Source organism: Quercus suber, unplaced genomic scaffold (assembly GCF_002906115.3).
Source record: "Quercus suber isolate HL8 unplaced genomic scaffold, Cork oak 2.0 scaffold_67, whole genome shotgun sequence".
In the NCBI taxonomy this organism is placed as follows: Eukaryota; Viridiplantae; Streptophyta; class Magnoliopsida; order Fagales; family Fagaceae; genus Quercus; species Quercus suber.
Window position 1 is genome coordinate 1,696,566 of NW_027069532.1, and position 21,306 is coordinate 1,717,871.

The 21,306-nt window shown below is 34.7% G+C and overlaps 1 long non-coding RNA gene across 1 annotated transcript; it reads left to right on the top strand.

Moving 5' to 3' along the window:
• Nucleotides 1–19,721: 19,721 nt before the first annotated feature.
• LOC112027413 (uncharacterized) lies at nucleotides 19,722–21,099 on the top strand. Its single transcript, XR_010628794.1, has 3 exons — nucleotides 19,722–19,817; nucleotides 20,005–20,115; nucleotides 20,907–21,099. It is a non-coding gene; the product is annotated as an uncharacterized LOC112027413 (long non-coding RNA).
• Nucleotides 21,100–21,306: the final 207 nt, after the last annotated feature.

Sequence of the window (21,306 nt, forward strand, 5' to 3'; positions counted from 1 at the left end):
TGCTTAAAAAATGAATATGTAATTTTTGGAATAGTTAGTTTTCTTTTCCTTCATTAGGGGTTTAAGTTTTTTGTTTTGTTTTGTTTTTGTTTTTGTTTTTGTTTTTTTTTTTTTTGCTTTTTTTTTTTTTTCCTGAAATTAGGGGTTTAAGTTACAAACAGATAAATACAGGTGTGGCATGGTTCGGCCTTAATTTGACACATATTGAGTGTTAGCTTAGAGGTTACAAGTATGATAATTCTGGATCTGGTAATCTGTTTTCTATTTCCTTGATTAGTGTTTTAGCGTTAGAAAGCAAGTTGCAAACCTGTTTAAATTCTGGTTTGTAGCCTGGCTGCTTGTTGATGTAGTTCTAGAGTAGTGGTTTGGTGATTAAATCTTCTCATTCATCGATAAAATGAAACTAGTGGCGTAGTTAATTGGGTTCTAATTGGACCTGTCAATGGACAAAAGAAACAACTTATCAGAACAGGAAATTCATTGTTTATAATCGTGTTAAAGATATATTTGGGTTTTTATTATTTGATGCCATACTTATAGTCTAAAATTTATCTGTACCTAACCCTAGCTATGATAGTCTCTCATATATTTACTATAATTAGGGTCCTTGTACATATACTTCATCACGTGATAATTAGGGTCCTTTCCATTTTTTTTTTTTTTTTAATTTCCAGTATTTTATTTAATTTGTATTGTTTAGGAATATTTTTATTAGTTATTCTTTTAGAATAATTTACTTTATATTAGTTCTAATTTATTAAGTTATGTGATAAACAAATGTTTGTTTGTGCACATTTAGAGTATAAACTGATCACATCATTTTGTAAAGTTGTAATCTTACTTTTGATATATTAGCTGGTTCTATTGTTCTATTCTTTAAATTTTATTTTAATTAAATTATAAATTTTTATTATAAATCATGTTTTATTTATTCAAAAATATATCTTAATTATACATTTCTATTAGAAAATGGATATAAAAAACTTTAAAATTAAAGAGAAAACTTGAAAAATAAATTGAATCTCAAAAATGGTCTATGAATAAATTTGTTATTAATATTAAACAAAACATAACGGGAAATTTGGATGAAAATATAACAAATGAACAAAAAGTTCATAAAAAAAAAATTAGAAGATAATGAAATTATACAAGAAAATGATTCATAGCCTAGGTTTGGATAGCGCTTCTTCTTGCTGAAAGTAGAGTTGCGTTTTCTGTTTTTTTTTTTTTTTTTCTTTTTTGCCGGTTTTGTTGACTTTTGAGAGACAAAAATCACTGTGCGTGTACTGTGCGTGCACTGTTTACGCAATATTTAATATTAAAAGTGGGTCTCACAATACTATTCACACATTTAAAAATTATTTTGCTACAGTGTTTTCAGCAACAATCAGTTTTTATCAACTTTCAGGAACAATAAGTGCTATCCAAATGGACCCATAATGAAAATAAATTTTTTTTAGTTAATTTTTACATATAAGAAAAGGCCTCACTTAAAATTTTCACCTTAGGTCCCAAAAGTTGTTGAATCGACCCTACATAGGCCCTTAACTCGAACCATATAACCCTCGTGTTGTTTCTATGTTTCTCTCTTCTAATGCTTATGTATCTATTTTCTATTTCTTCAATTTCTTTAACATTGTATTAGAGCTACTTTCCTATGGCCACCAATTGCTTCTGCTATTTCACAAATTCTTTTTCCTTTTTTGTTCCACCAAAACTAAACACACCATCATAGCCATAACCAAATTTTACACAAAAATCAATCGCCACTACAACACCTGAATGTTGTTGTCACAACCCACGACCAAGATTTGAAAATCATCCAATGAAACACCCAAAGCCAGCACCTTTATCACTCATTCTGGATCTGCTATTGTAAAATCAAATAGCAAATTGATATTGTGTTGCCTCCCAAAATACGGTGAAGGCTCTTTGTATTTATACACTAATCAATTACAGAGTTTCGGTTTTTGACAGATGTACATGAAGAGTTTGAATTCAAACATACGAAAGCTAAAATGATATCTGTGAGTTGAGTTGTTGTAATCTTGGCTGTTATCCTCCAGTTGTGTTATCTTGATATTTGAATTTTGAATGACAGAGGTAATCTTATCCTTAACATGCACCCTCAAGCTCAAGGATAGAGAACAACCTTGAGCTTGGTCTGAAGAAAGAGAAATTTAGAAGAGGACAGTGGCTTTGTAAAGATATCAACAATCTGATCATGACTAAAGAGAAAACGAATATTAATTGACTTACGCGCCACCATATCACATACAAAATGAAAATCAATTTCAACATGTTTTGTATGGGCGTGAAACATAGGATTGAAGGATAAATATGTAGCACCAATGTTGTCTCACCATAAAAGAGGTGGAGATGAAACAGGAAAGCCTAGTTCAAAAAGCAGAGAAGTCAGCCAAGGTATTTCTATTGTAGTGTTAGCCAAGGCTTTATATTCTGCTTCAGTGCTTGAACGAGCTACAGCAGCTTGTTTCTTGCAGCTCCAACAGATGAGATTAGTGCCAAGATAAATGCAATAGCCACCACTTGATCTTCTGTCATCGCGAGAACCTGCCCAGTTAGCAACGTAGTATGCTTGAAGGAAAGAAAAATTGGAACATTAGAAGTGAAGACCAAAATTGAGTGTATGTTTGAGATATCTAAGAAGGCATTTAGTAGCTTACCAATGAGTAACAGTTGGGCGGTGCATGAACTTAGAGAGTTTATTAACAACAAAGGCAATGTCAGGCCGTGTAATAGCCAAGTATTGCAGCCCTCCAACCATGCTTCGAAAAAGTGTGGGGTCTTCAAAAGAAGTTTCATCAAAGGCAGATAAACTAGTGGAAGCAGCCATAGGTGTATTGACTAGTTTAGCCTCAAGCGTGTTAGTTTTCTTTAATAAATCTAGAATATATTGCCTCTGAGAAAGAAGAACACCATTTTCATGAGGAAGAACTTCAATGCCGAGAAAGAAATTCAAAGACCTTAAATCTTTAATGCCAAAATCCACACCAAGCAATGAAATCAACTCAGTAATGGCAGTTGAGTTAGAGCATCTACATAAATCAAAATATACATAGTAAAAAGATGATTTTTGTAGATGAAAAGTGAAATATTTGAACGACAACCCTTGATACCAAGTGAGATCAGCTTGGAGGTAAGCTTGGAAAACCATGCTCTAGGTGCCTGCTTTAAGCCATAGAGAGCCCTCTGAAGTTTACATATATGATTAGGATAGTCTGGATGGACATATCCCGGTGGCTGGTGCATAAAAATGTCCTTGAACAGAAAACCATTTAGAAAGGCATTGTGGACACAAATTTGTTGAATTTGCTTGCCCAAAGAAATAGCAATGGAGAGCACAATATGTACTGTTGTAGTTTCACGACTGGACTGAAAGTTTTCAATGAAATCAACTCCAGATTATTTATGAAAACTCTTGGCAACAAGTCAGGCCTTGTGGTGCACTATAGAACCATCAACTTTCCGTTTGATGCAAAACACCCACTTACAACCAATAACATTGGTGGCAACCATTGGAGGAAGAAGGACCCATGTTTTGTTTTTGAGCAAAACATCAAACTCCTTGTTTATAGCCTCTTGCCATTCTGGAAACTTATAAGTTGTAGAGTAACAAGTAGGTTCAGAATCACTAAAATCATGTTCATCCAAGAGAGTCGCAGGGATAGGATAACGGATGGTGCCATCGGTGTGGTGTTTGGGTTTGGAAATATTGTTCTTGGAACTTGTAGTCATTAGGCGGGTTGGTTGAACAGTGGGTTGAGGTTGAATAGTTGGTTCACTTATAGAAGGAGCTGATGAGGTGTTAGCTAAAGAAGAAGAGATGGGGTTGACAGGTGGAGGATGAAGGGTATCTTGAATAGAAGCAGATTTTGTTGGGTTTTATAGGACTAGGCTAGGTATGGTGAAATGGGTTGGTAAGGAGAGTGGAGGAATTGGGCTTGTAGAGAAAGGTGAATGAGGTTTGTAAAGTTGTAATTTACAACTATGTGTTTTGTTAGTTTTTATTCCGTATCAAATTTAATTTTAATTTCATTCAATCTTTTGTACCTTGTATTTAATGTAGGATTTGACTGTAAGGATTGTGTGATAGAGAGAGAGAGAGTGTGAAGACTCAAGCAATTGAAGACTGAGGAGCTCTCGCGGGTAGCTCGCGACTAAGCATCCCACGAAGTGAGCCATGTGCCCTGCACATGACTGGAATGCAAAGAGTCAGGACAGATGGCGACAGTTGTGTTTCGCGAGTAGCTTGCGGGTAAGGCTTTCCCACGATATATTCGTGAGACATTCTGTTTTGCTAGGTTGTACTATCTGATACACACTTTCTGTACCCACAATATATATACCCACATTACCCACAAATGTTAATGAGTGCTTCTGAGAGAAAACCCTAGCCAAACACCTTGAGAGTTAGAGATTGTTATACCCATAATCCTCTACATATTTGCTTGTAGAATTTCCTCAACTCCTACCTCTCCATTTCCATACTATTGAGAGGTTGATAGCCCAAACACTTACCACACCCTTTCAGAGTGTCAAGTGAGGTTTTGGTGCTGCTGGATTGGAAGAAACCAAGGATGGCAAATGCATCATGGAGCTTGTTGTGGGATCCGGAGAGCTAGACAAGACACGGTTCCAAGAAGCCTTGTTGGAATAGAAGCTTGGAGGACCTAGGTACATCGGGTAGATTAGGCTTAGAGGGTCTCTTACTAACCCATGTATCCCAACTGATTGTCTAGTGGATTGATTACCGCTTGGAGGACAACGGAGAGGTTTTTCGCCGAGTTCTTTAGTTTCCTCTTCGATAACACATCGGCGTGTTATCTTGTATTTGCATTTTTCTTTCCTACTCTTTTACATTCCATTTTACTGCTGTGTTGTTAAGTTTATGGATTAGAGTAGCTTGTTTGTTTATCCGCTCGCATTTACACTATTCCGCACTTAGTTTTAAGTTAGTGTAAAATCAATTGAGTCGTAACTTTATTTTAGGGGTTTAAATAGCTCTTGTGTTTTCAACATAATTTCGAGCTTTCAAGGCTGACCTAGACTTGGTAACCATAGGCATGAAAGACTCAGTGGACTGAGAAAAAATTGAACTGGAGGGTGAAGAATTGAGAAAAGGAAATGGGTCTCCTTAAAAATGACATCGTTGGAGATATATATTTGGCTTGTGGAAGAACAAAGACACTTGTATTCCTTATGCAACAAACTATAGCCTAGAAAAATACAAGTAAGAGAATGAGGTTGAAGTTTATGGGCAGTATAAGGACGAAGATTAGACCAACATTCACAACCAAAAACACATAAGATAGAGTAATCAGGAGAGGAACAAAAAAGTGTTTCATTAAGAGAGGAATTTTTAAGAAGTGGAGTGGGCAATCGATTTATGAGATAGCAAACCGTTTGAAAGGCATCATCCCAAAATTTTAAGAGAACACCAACATGAAACATTAAAGCAAGGCCACTTTCAACTAAGTGACAATGTTTACGCTTAATGACCCCATTTTGTTGAGGTGTATGAGGATAGGATAACCGATGAGAAATGCCAATACTTTGGAGAATTTGGTGGAGGGAGCGATATTCACCACCCTAACCAGATTGAATTGTTTTTATTTTTAGATTAACATATCGTTCAACATATTTTTGAAAATTAAGGAATAAAAAAGAAATATCACTTTTGCAAGACATTGGATAGAGCCATGTGTATCGGCTAAAAGAATCTACAAAAGAAACATAATATTTATTTCCAGTGCTAGAACAAATAGGGAATGGCCTCCAAACATTAGTGTAAATCAATTCCAAAGGAGCTGTCACATGAGAAGTAGATAAAGGAAAAACTAATCTATGACTCTTAGAACTAGGACATGCTAGACAAGAGCTATCCATTTTATTTGCAAACACTGGAAGACCAAACTTTGAAACCACATGAGAGATGACTCGCAATGCTTGATGTCCAAGACGAGAATGCCACTGTGTGAGTATGGCGCATTCATTGACAAAGGCGGAGGAAACTGGATAAGAAGGAGGACCATGACAATGGATTAGAGAAGATGGGAGTGAATATAACCTATGGTTACTCAGGCCTTGCACAAGAATCTTCCCCGTAGCTCAATCCTTCACAAAGAAACAAGAAGGATTAAATTCAAAATAAGTGTTGGCGTCTTTGGTAAATTTGTGAATAGACAATAAATTCTTTTTCATTAAAGGAACATGCAAAACATCATGTAGAAGAAAAGAAGTCACCTGTGAGAATTTTGGTTTGGCCAATATGTTTAATATCTAAACCAGTACCGTTACCCATCTTGATTTGGTCTGAACCTGTGTACTCTTTAGCTCGCATGTTTAGATTTTCAAGATCAGGAGTTATGTGATGTGTTGCGCTAGAATCTGGATACCAAGAAGGATCAATTATTACGGGTTGAGATGTAGCAAAATAGACTTGCATGTTTTGATTCGAATCCCTTTGATAGGAGTTGTCAAATCGATGATAACAGTCCAGTGCATTTTGTCCGGGTTTGAGGCAAACTTGATAGATGGTGCGAGAAGCTCCAGAAAAAGAGTTCAAACCATGATCACACTCCCTGCTACAGGAATTTCTATTGCTATTGTTGTTGGAGTCATTTCCTCTACTAAATGAGAAAAATTGTTGAGACTGACCATCACGACCCCCTCATGATGATCCTTTCTTGCTGCAATATTAGCACTTACAAGAGCTAAGTTAACAACAAGTTAGTTTTGCTCAAGCTTGAGTTCATGAGCAAGAAGATGACCGTAAAGATCATTAAGAGTCATTGGATCCACTTGTGTTGGAATTGGTGTTACAAAGGAAACATACTTTGAGCTTAGACCAGATAGAAAATATGAGACCAGCTTATAATCATTTAAAGGTTTTCCCATGGAAGCAAGAGTATCAACCAAATTGGTGTATCTCTGAAAATAATCTACAATAGAGAAATTGCCCTAACTTGAGAAGAGAACATGCGTTCAAGAGTTCGCCAAAAATCTCGAGAGGTGAGGAATTTTACCATGTGGGTGAGTATAGATTTTGACAGTGATAATGTCAATGCAGTGAGGATAAGTTGATCTTGAAGGTGCCACTGAAGGAATTCAGGACTTGTAGTGACAGTGGTTGCACCATTTGAAGATTGGTAAGTGATAGATTGTGGGGGTACAGGTTTGGTTCCATCAAGAAAGCCAAAAAGATGAAGACCTTTAATGTAAGGAACAATCTGAGCTTTCCAAAGGAGGTAGTTGTCTTGGGTTAATTTCATTGTGGTATTGTGGTGAAGGTTGATGAGGCTTTGAGAGGATGGATTGGTAGTAGCAATGTTGTTGGTAGAGGCAGAAGAAGAAGAGCTAGCCATAGGGATTGACGTTAGTCATAAAAAAAGCCTCTAATACCATGTAAAATCACATGGAAAATTGATATTATGCTGCCTTCCCAAAATACGGCGAAGGCTCTTTTTTTATTTATACACTAATCAATTATGGAGTTTTTGTTTTTGACAGATGTACATGAAGAGTTTGAATTCAAATATACAAAAGCTAAAAATGTTATTTGTGACCTAAGTTGTTGTAATCTTGGCTGTTATCCTCTAGTTGTGTAATCTTGATATTTGAATTTTGAATGGCAAGGGTAATACTATCCTTAATAGCTACCATCATCATTGCTAGCTAACCTTAGATGTGCCTCTCTCAAAACCTCACATTGTCATCTTCGTTACAGATTTGGAAAAACTCTCATAAGTTACACCTCTCATCTCATCAATCTAACATTCCTATCCCCGTTTTGACTAAGACAAAAAAACCACATAGGGTGCTTCTATGACCTCCGATGATAAAAGCCTAGAAGTTCTATCACTAGTCACACACTAAACATTCTTGCTTCTACATGTTTCATATTTGAGTGCCACCACGTTAGCCCTAGGGCGACATCAACAACCATGTCAACACATATTAGTTGGATCTGCCACATCAGCTATCTAACTTAACATTAGGTGACATCAATGGTTTGTCCCGACCAATTGTGATCCGTAGTATGGACCCAATTGGATCCACCTATAGCCAAAAAAAGAAAAGAAAAGAAAAAAACCAAATCATCCATTCACACGCCTCTACGTGCCTTTGATGATCCTCTTACATGTCCACATATCGGTTCCATGTTTAGTGAAATCATTCCTGACGTGACCTGCCACATGTCATTGGCACGTTAGTTCTCTTACATTAGTAAGACATCATCTTGCCACATCACTTGCACACCACCTACCATGTCAACAACATCTCTTTAGGCCTGAATCTGACTTGACCCGACCATTCCTGATTTTCAAAAGCTTATTCCAAATTCATGGCATCATTAAATCTTTAACTTGACTTTGAGAGGGAGTGTTAAAGATATAATGAGGTTAATATTATTTTATAGCATACTTATAGTGTAGAGCCCAATTGTACACAACCCTAGCTATGTTAGTCTTTATATATACCCTATTAGGGTCATGTAATAAATATGTAGACATTTAATGCTTTACATTGTAGATATAGGCCATCAAGTTGAACCATGTAACCCTCATGTGTCGTCTCTCTTTCTCTCTTCTTGCACTTTTTGCATCTATTTTATGTTTCCTGTAATGTCTTTCATAGTTTGCATAGAGGTCATAAGTGGTTCTAAAGGTTGAGGTGTAAGTGATTATGTGTTGGATGTTGGTTTGATTGTTTCCATTTTTTTTTTTTTTTTGATTTTTAGAAACTAATTCTTTTTCTATTGGCTAATTGCAACCATAAAAATGAATTGTAAATGTGTTTTTCCATTTTTGTTACATGTAGAAAATAAATAATAATAATAATAATAATTTTTCTTTGTGATTTAAAACAATTATAGGATGTACATCTCTATTCATAACAATTATATTATGTACAAGTATATTTTGTAAGCCAACATCACAATCAATCAACCTAAAATAGTCCACAAATTAAAAAAAAAATAAAATTGTAGGGGCTTGGGCCCGGGTGACCAAGAACGGCTCATGTGGCCAAGGCCTAACACTATGGGGACAAGATCAGTCCCCTGAAAAAATGGGCAAGAGTCTAAAGATTAGCGTTCGGGGGGAACCAAATTGTGTTCGAGCCAGGTTAGGTCTAATACTAACTAATAAGCTAGAGAGAAGCTGGCGAGGGGACGGTCAAATTAAGTTTGGTAATCGAGCACTGTCAATGCCTTTGGAAAATTCGCTACCAAACACTATCTAGCATCTGGAACAAGTTCTAAGAGAATTCTCAGAAGGCGTAATGATTCCTTGGGATTCTGGTGGAAGTGGAAAAGCATGTGAAGTGGGAACATGGTAGTGATGAGTACCCCACTAACGGGAGACTATAAAAGGAAGGAGAATGCAAATAAGAGTTTTTTGGTTGAGAAAACATTGAGAAAAACACAGGGAAACATTGGGAAAAAAGGAGTAGATACTTGAATAGGGGAAATTACAGTCGAAGGGGAAGGGAGTGTAAGTGAGGAAAGAGGGAGAAGGATATAGCTTGGACTATCTAGGTGAAGCTTAGATCTCTACTTGTAGGATTGCAAGAAAGCCCACAATTAAATAAATTGGGGCCTAAATACTTTGTGTAGTATTACAGCCTAATGAGGTTTGAGGACCACAAAAATTAAAATCAACTATATGTTCCATAGTGCCTAATAACCATCTTTTTTTAAAAATAGTCCAACTTGCCGAAATTTTCAAATAGACAATCCCAAGTTATAACTGTTGATGTAAAAAATTTCATGACATATTGGAAATCATTCAATTGATCATGAGATGTAGCCACATGTTAAGTCCTTTGAATTATCCCAACTCACAAAAAAAATGACATGCGTAACAAGTCATGTAAAGCCATGTGGCTACATCAAATAGAGAGATCCACATGGAAGGTTCTTATTAAATGCAAGATCAAATTACAATAAAAGTTCAAAATTTATAAGGAACTCTTAATAAATATTGAGAGAAAATTCCAAATAAAAGAAAAAAAAATTAAGTTTTCTATAAATAGAGGCTTATCATATGAGAAAATGGAAAAATACTTATAGAGAAAATCCTACTGACACTCTTCCAAAATAGAGAATCATCTTTAAGTCCAAAAGAACTCTCTTGCTCGTTCAAAATCAAGGTCCATTTGTACTCTCCTAATCAAAATTAAAGAAGGAATTTTCCTTCAAGTTCTTTTTTATTCAAATTAAGACTAAGCCAACAACCCTCGGTATCAAATCAAATACATGACACATCCAATTACACATCCAACCCGAAGACATCAAGGTATGATTCAAGATTAAGTTTCATAACTCTTTGGATTGTAAAGAATCATATAGAGAGTTGTACCCACTTTTATAAAAATCAATAAAGATTAATATTTGTTGCATTATTTCATGATCATGTGATTTCTTAATACAAAATTTTTGAATACCTAACCCACGATATAATTTAGGATGGATGGAATTAGATAGGCTATATATGGACCAAGATGTTTATGAAAAACTCAAGCTTGGCATGGGAAAAATGCCTTTTTTTTTTTTGGATATAGAAAACAAGCTAAGCTAAAGCCTAAGTTTATGCTTGACGATTAAATGAGCCAAGCTTAAAATAATAAGATTTTCATGAAAAAAATTGTGAATATGACACTCAATTTAGCTATATATAATATTATATTTTCAAATGCTTACTTGTCTAAAAATATACTAATATTGACTTGAAATTAGATAGTATAAGTTTTTAAATATGTTTATATGATATCAAATTATTATTTGTAGTTTATTGACAATATAAACAATCTATACATAATATAATAAAGATACAAAAATTTGTAAATTGTAGTTTTACTATATATGGGAAAATAATAAGTTAATTAAGTAGCTCATGAACAAGATTAATCTAGTTTGACAAGACAATGAACCAAATTTGAACATACAAGCTTGTTTGGTATTGAGCTTGATAGGGGCAACTCTACATTCAACCTAAGGGGTTCAAATGAATCCCACTAACCTAGTAAAAAATAAAAGGGAAAATTACACTTTATCGCCCTAAATTATACACTTGATTACACTATGCACCTTAAACTATGACTCAATTGCTTCTCTTCTCAATCCCTTAAAACCAAAGGATAAATTACACTTTACCACCTTAAACTATACTCCCTATTACACTTTGCACCATAAACTTTGGAGTTTCATTCAAAGTGTAACAAAGATCATAGTTTAAGGTGCAAAATGTATGAAGATCCCTTAATTTTTTTTTTTTTGGACCTCCTAAATAAAAATTTGAACGCCCTAATCCTAAAATTTTTTAAAGCTTAACTAAAATATGCTTGAATATGATCATCTTAACTCTACTTTCCTAGTATTTTCACAATAAAGGTTAAGTAGCATGTTATAACTGGTATTTATCTAGACTCAAAATTGACTTCTTCTTCTTCTTCTTTATATATATATATATATATATATATCTACAACAACTTGCTACCTAGGTTTTGTTATGAAATTAATTTTTGTCAAAGTGTTGTGTTTGTAGCACTACTCTTAAAATATTTAATTTTGTAAGAAAGAAAATGTTAGGTTCTAAGTTCATAGGAACTAATGTATTAGAACTCTAATTTGTATTGTTGGCAAACCATGATCAAAATAGGTTGTTAATCTTGTTTTAGACTTGCTCAAAGTATGTCTTTTGTGTAAAGTTAGAATTGAGTTAACTGCAGAATTGAGTGTGCAATTCTGACTAACTCGATCGATCGAAAGTCGTGCAGATTGTTTTTTCTGTAGAATTTTCAACTTAGCCCTAAGCTCATATGATGTGTAGGGTTTTATGTTTTGCCCTAGGTATAAAAGGGAAACCCTAGCCACGTTTTAGATGTTACTCTATTTATTGTGTGTGTGAATCTCTTATGAGATCTGAGAGGTGGTTGCCTTCACAATGCTTAGGATTATCAAGAAAGAGATTTTATTGAGAGCTTGATGATCATTTAGTTGCTATACTAAAGGGCATAAAGATACACAAGCGGGAGTGGTTGTACTTGTTAGAGAATCCAAGAAAGAAGGAGTCTGTGGTCTTGGAGCTTGCATGTGGTCCTGTCAGTAAGTTTTCTACTGGTAGGTAGCAATATGATGTTAGTGGTCTAAGTTGCTATTGTAAAACTTCAATTCTTTTATAGTAGATTCAGGTTTACTTCGAAGATAGCTAGGTTAAATCCTTCCCAAGTTTTTTACCGGTTTGGTTTTCCTGGGTTATCATATATTTATGTTCTTTTTATTTCGCACTTTACATTGATATGATTATATGATTGTGTTAATCTAGATCTGAAATTTGGACTAAGTAATAACTTGGCTAATTAACTAAGTTAATCCGGTTGTGTTTTAAGGGGTCTAAAAACAAACAGAAAAAATGTTCAAAAAGTTTTCAAAAAGTTTTTTGACATGTTCCACCTACTTTTCAAAAAGTTTTTCAAACTTTCTCTCTCCATACGACTTGGTCAAGGCTCAAATCAAGTTTTTTTTGTTGTTGTTTTCCTCCGTTTCTTTTGCAAGGTTTTTCTCTCCACAGGCCGCTAAGACCATATTACCCCTCCTTTTGATTTTATTTTCAAGTTTCATGCATTTTTCATGCATTTTCATTGAGAATTTCGAACCTATACATAATTGGGTTTTTTGATAATTCAAGGCTTATTTCTTGAAATTGATCAATGGGTTTTTGTTGGGGATGTTATAAACATGTTCCTGATGTTTTAATTTGATCAATTTAGTGAATTGTGAAAAATTGAAAATTCTAGGGCTTGAATATATCCGAATTGGGGATTTTGTTCAAATTGAGTTTAATTGATGAAATTGGCTTGTTAGATTGATTAATTTGATCATAATAATCTATTTTCTAGCTTGTGTGTTTATCAATTGGTCAATTTGGTACAAATTGAACAAGTGGTTTTTCAAATTTTTGGGGTTTTTGTTCTAAACTCTATGCTCAAGTTAATTTTGTGATTCTAAACTCAAATTAAACTTGTTATCACTGCATTAGAGCATGCATTATGACATTTATCTGTTCATGCATTATATAGATTGTTATTTGTATTTTTTTTGGCTAACTTGTAGTCTGCCCTTAGTTTTTTCTTTTTGTTCTTTTTGGCCTTGTCCTTAGCCTAGCACCATGCCTAGGAAGACTAGAGCCCATAGGTCTGCCCCCTCACCTTCTCCTCCTCCTTTTGATCGTGAGAAGTTTTCGAGTGAGAAAAACCAAGAGATCTTTGACACACTGAATGTTAAGAGAAAGATTTAGTCTTAGCAGAAAGTTTTGTTAGATGAGTTTGATCTAGCCATTTGGGCTAACTTTGAGCGTAGGGGTTGGCTACCTTTGTTGGATATTGGTCCTCCATCACCAACTACCCTAATTAGAGAGTTCTACTCGAACATCTCTATCCGTGCTTATGATTCCAACACTTTAGTAAAGAGTTGGATATGAGGTGTAGAGTTCACCATTACTCCTAAAGTTGTGGCTGATGCTCTCAGGGTACCATTGGTCTAGCACCCTGTCTATCCCTATGATGAGTCCCCTTCTTTGGACGACATCATGTCTTACATCACTGGGTCTTCTATCCAGTGGGGTTCTAATTCTTGAATCACCACGGCTGAGCTTACTGAGTTGCACTATCTTTTCTTTAGGATAGCGTGTCATTTTTTGTGGCCTATCACTCATTTGCACACCATTCCTTTGGAGCGATGTGCATTTTTGTTCACTCTTGTTACGGATGCTCCTATTAGTTTTCCTCATCTGTTTCTTCGTTCTTTGAACGAAGTCTATAGGAGTTCTTCTACCACTCATGCTCTTTTTCATCCTGTTTTTATTCATAGGATTTTGTTGTATCTTGGTTTAGATGACTTCCTCACTTCTGATCCGGTACACATTGTTGCTTCCATAGGTGCCTCCTTTCTTAGGCAGAGGGTTACTCATATGAGAGAAAGCTCTAAATGCCCTTGTGTTGAGCCTTCTAGTACTGCACCCCCTCATTCTTCTACAGGTACTACTTTTGGTGAGGCGTCTGCTGATCATGCTACTGCTGCTGCTACTGCTACTACTATTCCTACACCATCTACTTCAGATGACTTTGACATTTGTCGTACGTTGAAGACTGTCTTGACCATTCAGGTGGCTCAGGGTTAGATTTTGGTGGACATGCTTGATGAGCTCCGTGCTTTGCGAGCAGATTTGGCGCATCTTCGACGTTCGCCTTCTTCACCTCCTTTTGATGATGGACTTTGATTGCCCTTTTGGCATTCCGTCACAAAAAGGGGGAGTAGTTTTGGACACTTGTAGAGGAGTTTTTGCTGTTAGGGGGAGATTTTTGTATTTGTGGAGCTATTAGATTGTATCTAGGTGCTTCATTGTGTTTTTATTTTTTTGGCTCATGATGTATTTTTTGTTTGGTATTGGGCTGTTCATATTAGGGGGAGATACACTGTTATATATGTTTCTTGTTTCACTGCTCATTGATTTATATTTATGAGTTATTCATAATATATGTCTTTGTTTTGTGTTTTGTGAAGTCATTTATTTTTGTTTTACTTGTATTTTTCCACACATGCGTTTATATGTTTGTTGAGTATTTCAGGAATATACAAGTTGATTCAGTCGTGCTGCTGTCTACACTTGCAACTGATGGATAGTAGTTAGGTTGAATTTGTTATGTTGGGCAATGATGTTATAATTGGCTGTTTTTGTAACTTTGAGCACTTTGTTTAGTTTGTATTTTGTCACGGATTGCCAAAGGGGGAATTTGTTAGGTTCTAAGTTCATAGGAACTAATGTATTAGAACTCTAATTTGTATTGTTGGCAAACCATGATCAAAATAGGTTGTTAGTCTTGTTTTAGACTTGCTCAAAGTATGTCTTTTATGTAAAGTTGGAATCGAGTTAACTGCAGAATTGAGTGTGCAATTCTGATTGACTCGATCGATAAAAAATTAGACTCAATCGATCGAAAGTTTTTTTTAAATGGTTTGGACTGTCTTTATTTTTACTATTTTGGGAATAGAACATTGTCACTTTCTATTTGGAAATGTTAGTCACCGACTTTGTTGCATAATTTGAGGTGGGTTTCGAGAAATATTTAAAACCCAACTCTAAATTTTGGTTTAATCTTGATGGGTACTGATTTGACTTTTTATTGTGATCTGGGATTTTAGTTATTGAGATTTTTGTGTCATTTTAGCTGGGTTTTGGATTGATTGTGTTTGAAACTTAAAATTTTGTTATTTTAAAATTGTTGCTTTGATTTGATATCAGACTGAAAGTTAAGAGGATTTGAGATCAGATTGTGATTGATGGCTTTGTGGAATCACCCTGCTTTTTATAGCAGAAACTGGAATAATTTATAGTGCCTAATATCATGCCAATATTGAAAATTTATCCTTTCTTCTTTTGTCACAAATAATGTGCTGCATTCTGTTATTTTCGAACCCTGTAGATGGACATGCAAAGTTGTTCATGTATTTTCTTAAGTTCATAATAATATAAGTTTTAATTTCCCTTTCAGTTTCAATTGTGCAGGATCACTTTTATTAAGTTTTCCAAAAAAAAGAAATCCTAATAATGTAATTTCTTCTATTAAATTTGACTTCTATTAAATGACTTGTTTATTATTGATTTTTCCCCCTTGGTGCTGTAGGTGGAAAATATTGGAGCAACTTTCAGTCTGGAGTTTGGAAATGGAAGCTCTTTTGTAATTACTTTAGTTGTACATAGAGTTTTTCAATGCTTATTGGGAAAGAAAAAACTTTAGCCCAAGAGGCGTGATGTAATGATCTATAGGGGTCTTCTTTTGCTATTAGAAAGACTCCAGCCACTTCACTTTCATGTTATTCCCCAGTTATCACTAGGATGAAAATGGTAGTGGCTTTAGAAGGCTTCAAAAACTACTTGTTTTCTACGTGGCTTCTAAGGCACAATGAGTGTAACTAATCTGATAATTGGGAAACATTCACTCATTCATACTCGGCGAAAAGGTTGGAAAATATTAAAGAACTTAATCCAATTGAACTCAAACTCCTATTCCTCAAAACAATTCATTACATAGAGTTTCTATTAATGGAGTCAAGTTCTTTTCTATGCCACTACCATATTTGACAATGTTTTCTGTAATTTAGCACGCAAAGCCAAAAACCATGAAGCTAAATGATGAACAGAACACGGATAAACTTAAAAAAAAAAAAAAAAAAAAAAAAAAAAAAAAAAAAAAAAAAAGAGCAAACTGGGACCTGACCCGAGACCCGGAAAACTGACCCAATTACCGACCCGATTTTTCGGGTCGGGTCGGTTTTCAAACAGTGAGACCCGATTTTTGTCGGGTCGGGTTTTGGGTCACACTAAACCCGACCCGACCCGACCCAGTATCAGTCCTAAAAACAAGCACCAAAGAAAGTAACAAAGCAACAACTGCTATCTTTGCCATCTCTAATTCCTTCCAGGCACTAGAATCAAAACTACTTGTCCTTGTTTCCGGTTGGCTTTGTGTATGGAGTGCAAAAATAAAGGTCTAAGAGCATCTCTAGCAATCAATGCATACCCAAAATCTTAGCTATAATAGAGAATGTAAGCCAAAAAACCAGCTCCTATGGATTATGCATAACCAATTTTTTTTTTTTGGCTTATAAATAGTAGCTCTTCAAATCTGTTGAGCTACTGTTTATTAGCTATTGAATTTGTTGGATTAAAATATTGCCAACCGTTCTATCATATTAATTCTTTCTCTCTCCTCCTTCGGATTTCCATTTTTTTTTTTCTCTCCGTTGCTTCTTTTTTTCTTTTTTTCTTTTTTTTTCCTCTCATTCTCTCCGTTGCCGTTGCTGTTGCTTTTTTTTTTCTCACAAACCAAATGAAATCAGAAAAAAGAAAAAAAAAAAAGAAAAAAGAAAAATTAAACTGTTCATAAGCAAAAGAATTAATCCAAACACAAAACACAAAACAAAATCCAATTCTTAAAATAAAGTTGAATCAAAACAAGCAAATATGAAAAAAAATAAAGAAAAAAAGAAAGAACAAGCTGATCTGATGGGAGGACGATGAGCGGCAGTTGGAGCAGCGGTTGGAGTGGCGGGAAGAGCGCCTGGAGCGGCGACAAGCCGATCTCTCTCTCTCTCTCTCTCTCTCTCTCTCTCTCTCTCTCTCTCTCTCTTTTCTCTGATGTGAAGCAAAGTGATACTGGGGTGTTCTTGATGAAAGGAGAAAAAGAAAATAAAAAAGAGGCCTGGACAGGTGTGCGGTGGAGAAAAACAAGAAAAAGAAAAAAGAAAAAAAAAAGAAATGAAAGGAATGGTAGAAAAATAATATAAAAAATAAAAAAAATCCTAATTAAGAAATTCTACTATAATATTTTCACAGTAAATTTTAAGTAACAAATTGTTATTAGTTAATATTGGTGAGAAAAAAAATAATTTCAGCGGTGAGTTTAAATTAGAACTAGTAACAAATTTTCACATAAATTTTGTTGTGAAAATATTGTGAAAAATGTTGTAAATATAACACTTTTCATTAAAAAATATAATTGTTGGGAATAAATATAGGAAGAATAAATGATGATAAAGAATAAATGAAGAAATAATATTTAAATGAGATAGAGAATGAGATAGAGAATCTGTTAAAAGTGTATTTAAAAAAATAGATAAGCAAAAGCTAAATGTCACTGTTCATTAGCCAAACAGTACAAATATTTGGCTATATTGCTGGAGATGCTCTAAGACTATAAGGCTCAGGCTCGAGTACCAAGAGAGAGAGACAGAGAGAGACAAGAAAGCAAATTTGATGTTTTTATAAAAATTGTAACTCAAGAAAATTAAAAACTCTATTCTACAATTGAAATGTGTTGTTCAATTATATAATGATAGGTGAGCCAAGAATGTGCATATATACACACGCAGTCTGGGATCAACAGCTAAGCCTGTTAGAAACGAATGTATAATTTTTGGAATAGTCTGTTGTCTTTTTCCTTTATTAGGGATTTAAGTTAAAAACAAAGAAGACCAGGAGTGGCATGGTTCGGTCATAATTTGACACATGTTGGGTTTTAGCTTAGAGGTTAAAAGTATGATAATTCTGGGTTGGGTAGAAGGCCGCAAGGCCAGGCGTCGACAATTATATATATATATATATATATAATATGGAAGTTGTATGTAAAAAAAAAATATATATATATATATATTAATCGCTTTATTTTTTACTTGCCCCCTCCCTTATGACAAATTCCAAACTCCACTACTACTGAATCTCCCACGAAAAAAAAAAAACTTGGAGTTGCCACTAGAGCTTAAACTCAACACGCATTTGAAATAAAATTAATTGAATAAATGTAAACATCGAATACTTTATTTATTTTTTTGATGGGGTAAACATCTAATACTTGGTTGCCTTCATCAAAAAAAAAAAAAAAAAACCTTGGTTTGGCTCCTTTACCGTCTTAGAATTTGATATGTCACCTTATATGCTATAGCATTGTCCATCAGTTCTTCTATAATTCTATACACGCCAGGTACATAATCAGTCACACCAGGTGCCTTCTTTAGGACTTTTCTCATGATAATGACCCAAACAATGTCGGTTGGTAGGACTACCATTTTCTTTGTGCTGCGCTCAAAATCTCCCATAATTTTTTCATCAAAAAAAAAAAAAAGAAGAAAAAAAAAGAAATCTCACATCATTTACAATCATGTGTCGGATGTTATATATGTGCGTAAGTTGCACGAACCATTCCTTAATTTTTTTTTTTTTTTTTTTAAAGAAAAGAAAAGAAAAGAAAAGAAAAGGTCATAGCTATGGTAGTTTTGAAAGTCATTATATGTATATATTTATTAGCGACAATTACGTTGACACACTCTGCCCATGGCTGAACATATTTCTCAATCTTAGAGCTATGAAAGAGAACCAATTGGGTATTAAATTTGCACTATCCAGATTCCAGCAGCTTAAGGTGCTCCTGCCAGTTCTTTCTAGTCTTCTGACTTTATAATGCGAAGAGCCCTGGAAACATATCAACCAATTGATCAGGTCAGTACCATAAGAAAAAAAAGTATATACGAAATAGGAGATAGCCAATTCGAACTTCAAGGTAATCAAGGTCATCAATTCTATATATGTTGGCATTAACACATGCATTGCTAGAAATTTTGATGTTTTAAAAAAAAAAAAAAAAATCATTTTATGGTTGAGATTATCAATGAGAAACCGAGTTCATTTTAAGGTCATGTTTCATTGTTTTCCATGGTGTTTTATCATTTTCGCACAAAATAATTAATAATTTAAAAACAAAAATAAATAGGATGGAATAAATTTATTTTAAAACTTACTTTAGTATGTCTTCAAACCATTGAAACCATGATGTGGCCTTTTCCTTAGCATTGTCCACTGCTGTTGACACAGAATTTGGTAAATCTTGCATCGTTGAGGCAGCCTGGTTTACGTGATCATTGCTGTTTGCACCGGGTTTTCATCAGCAAACACCGAGTGGATTGATAAAACAAGTAGGACTGAGTAAGGACCCGCCCACCCGAAAACCCGACCCGAACCGACCCGGCCCGGCCCAACAGGTTTTGGGCGGGTCTGAGAATATTCGGGTCGGGTTTCGGGTCAAAATTTTGGGTTAATTTCGGGTTCGGGTCGGTGTCGGGTCGGCATTGGGTCATTTAAATACACTACTCCAACCCGATTGTTTTTTTTTGGAAAAAAAACCCTACTCTGTCCTAGTTCTCTCTCCGCCTCCCTCAGCTCTCCGCCTCTGTTCTCTGTGTAAGTCTTCAAGTTTGTGGCTTTGTGGCTAAAGCCTTCAAGTTTCAAAATTTTGTTTTTTTTATTTGCTTTCTGGGTTTACTCTCTCTTCACTCATTTTTTTTTTCCATATATTCTATCCATTTTATCGTGTTTGTTGTGTTGTGCTGTGGGTCTGAATTTGATTTGAAATTGTTGATTTACAAAGGGTGGAGGATCTGAGACAGAGGTGACTTGGGAGGACCAGCAGAACATTAACAGGTTTGGAAGATTAAACAACCGCTTTCACGAGCTTGAGGTTGAAATCAAAGTTGCCAAGGTATTGTTATGATATGGGTTTTGCTCCATTTTCTTATTTATTTATGATTTTAGCATACGAGGTTGTTAAAATAGGTTTGGATTAAACTTGATGTGCTTTCATTTTGTGTTTTTTTTAAATGGTTTGGACTGTCTTTATTTTTACTATTTTGGGAATAGAACATTGTCACTTTCTATTTGGAAATGTTAGTCACCGACTTTGTTGCATAATTTGAGGTGGGTTTCGAGAAATATTTAAAACCCAACTCTAAATTTTGGTTTAATCTTGATGGGTACTGATTTGACTTTTTATTGTGATCTGGGATTTTAGTTATTGAGATTTTTGTGTCATTTTAGCTGGGTTTTGGATTGATTGTGTTTGAAACTTAAAATTTTGTTATTTTAAAATTGTTGCTTTGATTTGATATCAGACTGAAAGTTAAGAGGATTTGAGATCAGATTGTGATTGATGGCTTTGTGGAATCACCCTGCTTTTTATAGCAGAAACTGGAATAATTTATAGTGCCTAATATCATGCCAATATTGAAAATTTATCCTTTCTTCTTTTGTCACAAATAATGTGCTGCATTCTGTTATTTTCGAACCCTGTAGATGGACATGCAAAGTTGTTCATGTATTTTCTTAAGTTCATAATAATATAAGTTTTAATTTCCCTTTCAGTTTCAATTGTGCAGGATCACTTTTATTAAGTTTTCCAAAAAAAAGAAATCCTAATAATGTAATTTCTTCTATTAAATTTGACTTCTATTAAATGACTTGTTTATTATTGATTTTTCCCCCTTGGTGCTGTAGGTGGAAAATATTGGAGCAACTTTCAGTCTGGAGTTTGGAAATGGAAGCTCTTTTGTAATTACTTTAGTTGTACATAGAGTTTTTCAATGCTTATTGGGAAAGAAAAAACTTTAGCCCAAGAGGCGTGATGTAATGATCTATAGGGGTCTTCTTTTGCTATTAGAAAGACTCCAGCCACTTCACTTTCATGTTATTCCCCAGTTATCACTAGGATGAAAATGGTAGTGGCTTTAGAAGGCTTCAAAAACTACTTGTTTTCTACGTGGCTTCTAAGGCACAATGAGTGTAACTAATCTGATAATTGGGAAACATTCACTCATTCATACTCGGCGAAAAGGTTGGAAAATATTAAAGAACTTAATCCAATTGAACTCAAACTCCTATTCCTCAAAACAATTCA